The following is a 12,218-nucleotide window of genomic DNA, read 5'->3' on the forward strand; positions in this document are numbered from 1 at the left end:
TATATTGCCATGATGATGAAACAAAGTCAATGATTTTCATTTAGGTGGTCCTTTATTTGATATGAGGGAGGCATCTGCTTTGTGGACAATTTTGTCCACCCTTAATGACCCTGACTGGCTTTTATGAAAACCCAAGATGCTTGGCGGTTTCACCTGCCCCAGTCTGTTTTCCTTTAGTCATGCTTCTGCTATCAATTTCATGACAATAAGGCACTCATACAATTGAAGATCTCTTGGAAGTATTTCGTGACAAGTTATATTTAATGAAGTTGCTGCTTTATAGCAAACTGAATTCCTTGTTGGCTAAGTCTCTTCTTAGTCTTAATTGGTTGCATATGAACTTCATTGTAACCGCTCTTTTTATTAAATGCAGAGCTAAGCATGAGGTCAAATTAAAAGCTAACACTAAAATTATGTCCACTAGTTAACAGTGCTGTCTACATCTTACCCAATATAAAGTAAATATCTGTGACTATATCTATACAATATATATACATATTATATATGTATCCTATGTAGTACATATAAGTGCTCCCTGTTCATCAAACCCCCCCACCAAGAAAAAAGAACTTGAGATGATCATTGATATTCAGTGTGATGGGACAGAGTAAGAAATTGGAGGTCAAGAGACTTGGGACTTGACTGGGCTGCCCTGTCCCTTCTCTGCATCTAATTTCCAGTGTTACTTAGGATTATAAATCACTTAATATCTGTGGGCCCCAGTTTCCAAATGTACAAAGCAAGGTTAGAAGAAATAATCCCTAAGGTCTCTTCAGGCTTTAACATTGAAAGAGCTTTATTCTTCAGACAGTTAAACAGAAAACCAGGTAAGGCAGATTTTTCCTCTCTTTACCACCCACATAATTTTTTTTTAAAATGTAGAATCTGGGGATGGGGGTGGCGGTGGAGGAAGAGAGAATCCTTAACTAAGAAAGTTTAAGTGCTTAGTGCTCCAGTTAGAAATAATTTCATACAACAGTCAGACAGACAAATTGTGCTGATTGTCTGTATTTCTTAAAAAAAAAAAAGTCTGGCCTGGAGACTAGAGTAAATCACAAAAGTGATCTCAAGTGAACAGAGATAGATTTCTGGAATACGGTGTGCAATGAAACCACTGACCTCTTATACAAGGGTTCATGTCTTTTTCTACAGAAACAGATGGGTAATAGCATAATGCTGAAATCATGCTCTATATAATATGGACCTAGTGATTGCAGACCTGATTGCTTGCCATATGGTTGCTGAAGGGTTGAAGAGAAAATGGGATGATATGCAAACCCTTAAAAGCAACATTTTTATTGAATGGCCATTACATTAAAACCCAAACTCTGCAAATGAAGGCAAGAACTGTGGTGAATAATGATGAAATAACAATGCAATAAAAGAAGCGGCAGAATAGTATGTATTTTGTTTTCAATATGCAAACGAACGGCAGTCTTTTTTTTGTCACTTTGCCGAGCATGATTATGAGCATTAGGTGGTGAGTTGGTAGGACATAAATGCCTTTAGGGCAGAAATAGTGTCTTTTCTGAGCATTGCTGCATTCACTAGGTCAGACAGGAGAAGAAAATAATCACTTGTCCCCCAGGAACTGGATTTGACTGGGAAGCTACCTACTACTATCTATGACTAGTCACCTCTATGAAGTTCAGTGTATCAGCAAGAAGCTGGTGGTTAGACTTCTATGAGTTCTAACACTCTCTAAGCTCAGTGGGATGCTACAGCTTTTTGTTTTTTTGTTTTTTGTTTTTTCCTCTTGAATTTTCTTATGTGACTTAGTTGTCTTCTCACTGGCCAAAAACATGTATACAGGGTAAGATGGAGGCTATTTTTCACACACAGTATATTGTAGTTCAGCTCAACAGCAGAGGTCTCTTTTCCAATGAGATTGGGTTTTAATGCCTTAAACAGAATGGAATAACTGTTTTTAGAACTTCATTTTAGTAGCTCATTTCCCATTTGTGTAGCCTACATTTTTGCTGTCTTCTTAATGAGTATCATTCCATCATGGGAAACTTAAGTGTTTGTGCTGTGAGGAATGTGACTCAGATGCTTAAGGCTGAACCTGCTCAGGATAAAAAGGGAGATAATGGAGAGAGGTAAATGCTCTGTGTTTCACAGACAGAATTGAAGCATCAAACCTTAATTCCATATGTAAGGAGTACTGTTCTGCCCCCGAGTCAAACTTGGTGCCATGTGGTTAGCTAGGTGGTTTGTTTGGGACAAACAAGTACTGATGATCTAAAGGACATTATTTATTTTGTCATCCTAGGATCATAGATTTATAGCAGGAAGGGAACTTGAAAGAAATCTAATCCAGGGTCAGGGTCAGAGGCAGGATTTGAACTCAGGTCTTCCCAGCTCCAAGTCCAGCGTTTTATCCATTGTCCGTGCTATATATCTCATGTAATGTGCTTGGCATCTGATAGTTCAGTGGATGTAATGTTAGGCCTGGAGACAGGAAGGGTGGCGTTCAAATATAACCTTAGACATTTATTCTGTGGTTTTGGACAAGTCACTTAACCTCTGTTTGCCTCAGCTGCCTCTGCTATAAAATGGGGATAATAAGAGCCCTACCTCACAAAGTTGTTGTGAAAATCAAATAAGATAATCTTTACAAAGCACCTGGCATATATATTGTTACTTAGTCATGTCTGACTCTTTCTGACCCCATTTTGAGGTTTTCTTGGCAAAAAATAGTGGAGTAGTTTGCCATTTCCTTCTCCAGATCATTTTACAGATGAGAAAACTGAGGCAAATAGGATTAAGTGACTTGCCCAGGATCACACACCTAGTAAGTGTCTGAGGCCTTATTTGAACTCATAAACAAGTGTCTTACTGATTCCAAGCCACTGCTGTACCCACTGTACCACCTAGCTAACCACATGGGCTTGTTTCCTTTTTTTTTCCTATAAAGTGACTACATGAGAGAAAAGAAAGAACACTTAGTTTCAGATAAAAGGCCTGGATTCAACTATACCTTACTAGTTTCAGGGATTGTAGACAAGTCACCTAACCTGTCTCAGTGTCAGTTCCCTCATTTATACAATGGGGATAACAATTTTGACTAAGTACTTTAGAGTTATTTGGAGGAGAGCACCATCTGAATTGCAAAGTGTCATAAAAACGTGAAGTGTAAATGGCTTTTAAAAATAAGTGTCACATAGCAAATAATTGAAAACAAAGTAGAAGCCCATCGGTCATGAAATGGCTAAACAAAATGAAGTGTAAGAAGGTGATGTAATATTACTGCAGTGCCACCAATGAAGACCACGATGAATACAGAGAAGCCTGGAAGGATCTACATGAATTGATGAAGAATAGAGTAGACAGTCAAGAAAACAATACAATGAGTACAAGAAAACAGTATAAGTGGAAAGAGCAACCAAAAAATCAAAAAGTGAATGTAACAAGATTACACGGATCAAGCACAGAAGGATGTGCTAACTCACCCCTTTGTGGAGGTGAAAGGTCCGTAGGTGTTACACACTTTTGTCCATTGTTTCTTCCCTTTTCCCATGTATGAAATAGTCGTGCTGATTTTTCCTCTCTCTTTTTTTCTTTTTTGTTTTTGAATTTAAAAAATACCATTTGTTAAAATGGCAAGACTCTCTAGGATGGGTAGGTAAAGGTATACTGGGCAAAACTGTGATGACGTAAAAAACCAGAAAACCTCAATAAAATATTTTAGAAAATGTCATATTCCACCGAATAAACAGCCTCACTTAATCCTTCAATGAATAGCTTAGTTATTCAGGGGATGACTGTCCAGGCTGTGAGTTGTCCAGTCTGTGTCCCTTTTCCCCCACTTAAGCTCTCTGCCTTCTCAATATTGTCACTGTTGTTAGCCACATTTTCAGAAGGTAAGCATAGGTTTGCCTGAATATGGAAAATAGGTGGTTTGCATTATCCTACTCAAAACCAGTCTGTCTTCTTATAAACATGCCTTTACCTAATGTGTGTAAACATTAGATGGGAGAAAATGCATTAGCTACAGTGCATTTTTGTGACTACTTCTGGGTTTTCACTTTCCATAACTGAGTTGATATACAAGTTACCAGTACCCCCACTTACCACTACTGAAACTTAATTCAACTTTCCAGTAAAAAACAATCTCCCACTGGCATGACTGAGGGTTATTATTCTCTTTATTACAGAAATATACCAGGTAGCTGGCTTCCATAGCAATCCTGCCTAATGAATCTCTGATAACTTTGTCAAGAATAACTTGATCAGGTTTAAGGGAGAGGCAAGAAATAAACTCTGAGTAGAATAGTTTTTTTATGAATGCTAAAAACAATCAGTAAAATCTGTACTCTGTGAAGCCATATACCTACTGTGGTCTGGTAGCAGGGGACCTATGTGCCTCCATAATCTTGTTTCCTTTTACTGGAAGAATAAGAATTAAGAATGTCTATAGCAGTGTTCAAAGAATTCCCTCCACTTAAATGAACCTTCGAATTGTTAAGCATTTCATCGGCCTCCTTGCCTTTATTACTTTCTATGGCCTAAAGACATGTGACAAGTGTAGGGCAGTATTTAAGAAGCTTTATGTGTGGTGAAAGTGGTTGGATTTTTTTTTTTTTTTGGTGATGAGAAGAATTGCCTTCTTGTCAAGAAAGCTGATTTTCATACAGTTTGACTGGTGACATAGCTTCTATGTGGAAGACTATAAGTTTTGCATAAGTTTTAAGAGCCCAAGCTGACCTATTTAACAGGCATCCAGTGTTACATAATGTATTTAGGTCAAACCTTGTGTTTGAGCTCATCACTCTTGTAGGAGTCCAGCTTTCTGGGAAAACCACAGGCACATTACAGATACATATATAGGCCAAGGGATGTTGTCACATATCGAAATGTAATAAAACTCTATATAACATAATTATTGTGTCACCTGGTAGCATCACCAGAGTAAAAGATCTAAGTTTCTGAAGCCTTTCTGGTTTTATTTTTAAGATTTTAATATCACTAGTATTTAGTGTGCTTTGGATTGAAAAGAAAATTAAATTGGTAGAGAAAAAACGTTTCTGGATATAGTTAGTGTTGGAATATTCTTCTTAAAATAATAAAACTATCTCTTCCTATGGCATGCCACTATTTATGTAGTTAATGATTAAGATTTGAAGCAGATTTCCAAGGCTCAGATCCTCCCCAGAAAAGATTAATGATTTCTAGGTTGAAATCTGACTGTTGACAGTGGTGGTATTCTAAGACATTGAAAGATAAATCATGATATGGACTGAAAACACTGGACTATGAATCGGAAGACTTGGATTACATCTAGAGGTGTACTGTTTTTGAGCTTGTGAGCAAGTCCCTTAATGTTGTCCAACCTCAATTTGCTCATCTGTGAAATTGGCGTGATGATTTTGTTGTTCAATTTTTTCATTCATGTCTAACTCTTCATGACCCTACTTGGGGTTTTCTTGGCAAAGATACTGCAGTGTTTTGCCATTTCCTTCTCCAGCTCATTGTACAGGTAAGGAAACTAAAGCAAACAGGGTTAAGTGACTTGTCCAGGGTCACACAGCTAGTAAGTGTCTGAGGCCAAATTTGAACTCATGAAGGTGAGACTTCCTGACTTTAGAACCAGGACTCTATTCACTGCACCACCTAGTTGCTCAAGGGGTAATCATGCTTTCTTTTGATGTATGCCATGTGCTTTGAAATAGAAATTTACAAAGAGGTAAAGTGTATAAAGAACTGGAACTGGAGTAAAGAAGATCTGGTTCAAATCCCATTCCTGAATTAATTTCAGAAATAGTCAATATTTATATTTTAAAAGCAACTGTTTCTATGAAAACTTGTAAAATAATTTCCCCCTAAATATATTATTTATAAAAATTATCAAAACCTTCCACATTTTCTTTACTTCAACATTGTTTATGGGCATCAGATTTTAATCTTAATTTTAATAATGATTCAAAAATTAAAATCTTAGAATTTCCTAGTTGGAAGGCATTTTGTTGTTCAATCATGTCTGACTGTTCATGACCCCATTTGGGTTTCTTTGTTTTTTTTTTTTGGGGGGGGGTGGGTTTGGCAATGATACTGGAGTGGTTTGCCATTTCCTCTTCCAGTTTATTTTGCAGATGAGGAAATGAAGCAAACATGATGAAGTGACTTGTGAGAGTCACACAGCTACTAAGTGTCTGAGGCTGAATTTGAACTCATGAAGATGAGTCTTCCTGATTCCAAGCTTAGTATTCTATCTACTGTACCACCTAACTGCCCCAAGAAGGCACTTCAGAAGCCAATTAATGTATCCTAATAAAAAAAATTACCTCTAAGGTCAATTCCCTAAATCTATAGTATTTTTTTTGGTCTTGATTTGCTCCAAAGAAATGGAAATTTAATGAAAGATCATGCAAATACAAATGAGATATTGAATAAAGAAATATTTTCTAGAATTTTTTCTTTTAAAAACTAGAATTCATAAGCAATGTACATATTTATGTGTGTATATATATATGTATATATATGAATTCTGGCCATCAATTGCAATGATATTAATTCAGAAAATTTATTTTGAGGTTCATTTACCAGAAAGTCATCTTTTAAATCTGCCAAAACAACAACAAAAAACCCAACCACAAATCTTCTTACACATTTATGAACATATTCAGAGAAATAGCAAGGATTTCAAGAGACTTTCTAAGATGGACAACTGAATTCAGAGAGTAAATCATAATTAACCCCATTTCACATAAAAAAGTAAATCAAGTCCAGAGAGGTTAAGTAATTTGCCCAAGATTACACAGCTGGCAAGCAGAAGTATATTACATCGCTAACTTTGTTTTAGAATAAGAAGTACATAGGTTCTTCCTACACTGATTTTCCTTCTTATATTTATATCTGCCCTCATGAATTGCAAATATGAACACGAGTTATGTACATGTACAGAATAATGAAGTGTAGAAATTGTCCTGTAGGGTCTCTTACACACTGTGCAGGGAAGAAGACACAATTGGAACATGAGTTGAAACACCAATTGAGGATTGTTGGAGATAGGCAAAGTCTGTTTTGTCTCCTTATTCTTGCCCATGGTAATCCTTTAGGACTAGATTTCATGAAATATTAAAAAAAAATTTCTAAGTCCAAATATAATCACATCTAGGACCCTAGAAGACATGAAGACGCTCCTCAAAGGCCATGGGTGTTTTTGATTCCCGTCTTTTCTTTCTCCATTGCCTGGCATATGAAGTAGGTTGGCATATAGAGATTGTCCTGGCCTTGGAGTCCAGAAAATCCAGATTTTAAACTTAGCTCAAGTACTTCCTAGCTGTATGACTGAGTAAGTCACTTACCTGATTCTATCTTTGAAAAATGTGTATACTCTAATTGTTGAATTTATCTGACAGTGTTGTCAAGATCAAATAAGACTGTTTGAAACACTTGTAAACCTTCAAGCAGCATTTAAATAAATGCTGGTTATTATTATTAATAAATGACTGTGGAATTGGACTGAAATACCTTTGCTTTAACTTCCTGTTAATTGAAAATTGACTTTTCATCCTAACTACTATTATTACTTTTTCTCAAATTAATCAGGCATTATCTTAGCATATCATTATGGACTTTATTGACTGATGTGAGGGAGATATTTTTGGGTGATTATCTAGTCGCTGTAAAAATCATTCTGAAATGCTGCCAAAACTTAATAAATCCTCAATTCTATATAATTAATAATTGAATTTGAAACCTCTGTATCAAACTTTGATTTCTTTGGTTTTCACATTTATTTCAGAGCCATGTGCTATGTGTATTTATACTGAAGCTATAAGCCCTATGTTACTATTATTTCTATTGATTAGCATCTTTAAAATTTAGAAGTTTTCAGTTACTCTAAGAGTAAAACATTGGTTCTTTTCATTTTTATAGCTACTGATAGATCAAAATTACAAATTGAATTAAGCAGTCTTTTTAGAATTCCTTTCTACTTTTAGAAGCTTTTTGCTTTTATAATCTAAAGTCATATGTCAGTGTTTCTGTTTCTCAGCTTCTGCAGTCTGTTTTCAAAATCCCAGCTTAAGAATAATGACTGAATAGGTAGATTTCAATTTTGGATTATTTATAGAAAAAATTAAGAGTCTAATCCAAACTCATGAAATTCAAATTAAGCAACACATGAAAATTGTTAGACAAAATGTTTAGAAAAATACTATTCTATTTCATTTTATAGAAAGTATTACTTTATCTTTTTCAGTATATTACTTAAAAATAAATATGAACTGTTTCTGAAATTAATTCAACAATGTCTCTTTTTAACACTGCAATTTTACAACCAAAAGGTGGAACTTTATGTAGTGTTAACTAGATATGGTTTTAAAAAATAAGTCATATTTAAAATAAAGATGCATGAGATCTGGTATACATGACACAGAAAAGAAAGAAAAATTCCCTGTGTGATTATTTATGGTAGAAGGCACATAGTTCTTGGTATTTCAACTATCAGTCAACATCATATACATAGCACCACATTCAGTTCTACTCTATTGCTTTAGCTTTAGAATTTGTTTTACTTGGAGATGTGTGTATATGTGTGTGTGTGTGTATAATTTCTATATTTTCAAATTTCTTTCATTTATTTTCCAAATAGAATCCTAAGACAAGACTTCTTGAAAGGATTTGCATACAGTTGATCTTGGGTTCTAATGTTTTTAATATACTGCCCCAATGATAAATTCACAAGTCTATTTTCTTATTTTTTATTTAAATTAATTTTTAGTTCCAAAGTCTCTCTCTTTTCTTCCCTTCCCTACCCAGTGAGAAGACCAGAAAAATAAAACCCATTATCAATATGTATAGTTAATCAAAACACATTTCTTTATTAGTCATGTTCCAAGAAAAAAAGAAATAACAATATTGTAAAGATAATCAACTTTGAAAGACTAGAAAGTCTGATCAACACAATGACCAACTGTAATTCTAAAGGCTTCTTGAAGAAATTTACTATCTACCTCCAGACGAAGAACTGAGTACACATTCAATCATAACTCTATTTTAAAAATCATAATGAGATCTTTACAATTAAATTGTTTCCCTCTTAAATACATACACACACATGTGCGCGTGTGCGCGCGCACGCACACACACACACACACACACATGCCTGCACACCCCTCCTTCTCAAAATAGTAAAATGATCCTGAGGATAGCCAGGACCTGACTTTGAATCTGAACTCTTACTAATTTAGACATGCTCCTTGGTCCCCAGTTTCCTCATATGTAAAAATAGAGTAGGTTAAAGAAGACAACCTGTAAAGCTCCTTCTACCTCTAAATCTTTGAGAGGTGGGCCCAAGTTCTTCTCTTTACCATGGCATTACCAGTATCACAAGTCTCTTCATTTTGATTAACTGCATTTCTCAGGAAACAGGCAATAGAGCCCAAGACTACATTCTCATTCTAATGTGTGTTAAATGACTCACAGCAGTGTGAAGGAATCCATTTCTGTGAGCATTCCCAACTCTTGAAATACACAATCTGCCAAATTTTTATTGGACTCCATTCAATTGGAAAAAAAAAATCTCCAAACAAAAACCACCTCTTCTTGCAGTCCCATCTCAGCTCTCCTGGTCTCACGGGTGTGTGTCTTAAAGGTTCCAACTTCATTAGGCCTGCATTGGTGCAAAATCATTTATTTGGAGTGCTTTAATATCAATTTCTCTGTATTTTTAAATGCCTTACAGACTGCTAGTATCACTGTCATCATTACCATTACCCCTTGAAGTTCATTATAATGGCCAAAAATGCTTAACTCAGGAAACTGCCAAAAATCAGGTGAGCTGCACTTTAGGTTCAGGCCTGTTGATGTACAATTATGGATTGCACATGATGCTGAAGGGGATTTGCTTGGTCCCCAATGACAAGTAGAAGTACAGTGAAGGTAGTTTATTCTTGCCACTTCTTCAATTATGTGGAAGGGAAATAAGTCAGCAACAAATTTATAGTTTTTACTTAGCTAATTGTGCACACATTTTTAGCCAAAGGTTGCACAATTTGCTTAATGTATCACTGTAAACGATGACAGTCTATAGGTCAAATTGATTGGAGAATAAAGCCAGCTTATACTACAAAATGTACTGTCCAAATTAAGAACCCGTATCACTCAGTGGAAGTTGGTGGTTGTAATTTAGGTGGTATTAAAATTGAAACTCAGGTGCCTCCAGCTATCTTCTATCAGGGAGTGCAAGTCAGTATGGAATGTGGGCAGGCTCCTTCCTCCAAACTTTACTGCTTTTGAACAGGGAAGCTGGTGATCTCTTTTCTTTCTCTCTCTCCTAACCCCTAGAGTGAGTTCTAAGTACTTTCATGACACTCCAAATGTCTCTAATTATCTCAAGAGATACCATGTAAGTCTTCATTTTTTTTGAAAATTGATTTTAATTAGCCCTAATTTCTAAAAATCTAGGCCAAAGAAGATTTTTAGGAGGAAATAGTTTGGGGTGGGGAAGGGAGGAGAGGGAAAAAGAATTGTGAATTCAAATTCCCAGAAGGTTGCTGCCATATCTCTCCTAGCCTTGTAGACTGCTTGAATTTTTTAGCTGTTAATTTCTACAAATAACCAGCATACCTTCTCTAAGTAGTAGCACATTTGCCCAAGCATTAATGTGTTAACAAGGCATTATGTACAGAAGGGAAGCCTGGTTACCAGGCTTTTTATCTTCATTTAAAACAGATTCTAATAGAAAAGCTAAAGGATTCTCTGGAAGAGTGAGACAGAACGTTAAATATATTAGATCTAAATAGTTTGAGGATTTTTGGCTACTGATTTTAAAAAGTAATATCTAGGGGCAGCTAGGTGGTGCAGTAAATAGAGCACTGGCCCTGGAGTCAGGAGGACCTGAGTTGAAATCCAGCCTGATACTTGACACTCTTAGTAGCCATGTGACCTTGGGCAAGTCACTTAACCCCAATTGTCTTGCCTTCACCCCTCTAAAAAAAAAAGAAAAAAGTAATATCTTTCCTTCCACCCTCTAATTTCCTAGGCTATACTTTGTCTCCTTATCTTTTACAGAGTTATCTAGTATAAAGTAGCCTAAATATCAGCCCTTTCAGGTGTGTTTAAAACAGATTTCTTGGTATTTCTCTTATGGTCTGCATGAGATCTTGACAATAACAATTTCCTAGCAAAGATAACATCTGATATAGCTGCATGCATTTGCAAAGTATTATATTCCTCAAATCATCTGTAAAATGGACCCTGGTGCTGACCATCTATTAATTTTAACTTCCACAAATTATTTAACCTCAATTTTCTCATCTGTGAAATGAGAGTTAGTCTCTTAAGTTTTATATGACTCTGAATCTGAGATACCACAGTTATTACAATAAGTCATACTCTATATGGAATATATATTTATTTGCTAGGCTTGTGATTGCCTCAGTGTAAGGAATTACTGGTGAGGAAACTCTCTCTAGCAGTAAAGACTTGCAATTGATCTGAAACATACATTCCTAAAAAGTTGCCTGGGAGAGCAAAAAGCTTAATGACTTGCCTAGAGTCAAACAACCAATATGTGTCAGAGGAAGGAGTGAAACCCAGATGTTCTAAACTCCCATCCCACCATTCTATCCACTACACCCAATAACCTGACATAATGGATAGAGACCTGATCTCATAGTCAAAGTAACCCTGGGTTCAAGCTCTGGTATGTCTTAGCAAGCTATGAAGGTTTTTAACTCAGAGCTAAAAACTCTTATATCCAAACTAGTTAAATGAAGAGATTCTTTTGAAGAAAGTTAGCAACAACATTGTGGATTTTATGGCCACAGAGACTTGGAAGATAGTTAAAGCTTTTATTAAGCACCTACTATATGCCAGATCATGTGGTAAGTGATGGGGATAGAAAGAAAGGAAAAAAAGTAAGTTACTTTTACAAGCAAGTTGTATACAGTGTCAGTAGGAAGTAATCTCTGAGAGAAGGAATTGGGGGTTGAGAGGGCTGGGACACAAAGATGGGAAAGACCTCCTGTAGAAGGTCAAATTGGATCAAAGACTCTAAGGGAGATAATGAAAGCCAGGAGGTAGGTGAGGAGGAAGAACTCCAGATGTGCGATAGTATACTTATTTGTTACCAAGAATTTTGCTTTTGTTTTTAAAGAAGGAAGAATAAGAGAAAAATTCCAAATAATCTAAAAATAAAATAAAATGGGGGAAATGACAAGAAAAGGCAAGGACTGTGAGATGGACTGTGGGGGAATAGCAAGAAGGAA

The sequence above is a fragment of the Petaurus breviceps genome, unplaced genomic scaffold, assembly GCF_028583685.1.
Source record: "Petaurus breviceps papuanus isolate PSGF00001 unplaced genomic scaffold, PetGlider_PUasm1.0 90842, whole genome shotgun sequence".
Taxonomy (NCBI): Eukaryota; Metazoa; Chordata; class Mammalia; order Diprotodontia; family Petauridae; genus Petaurus; species Petaurus breviceps.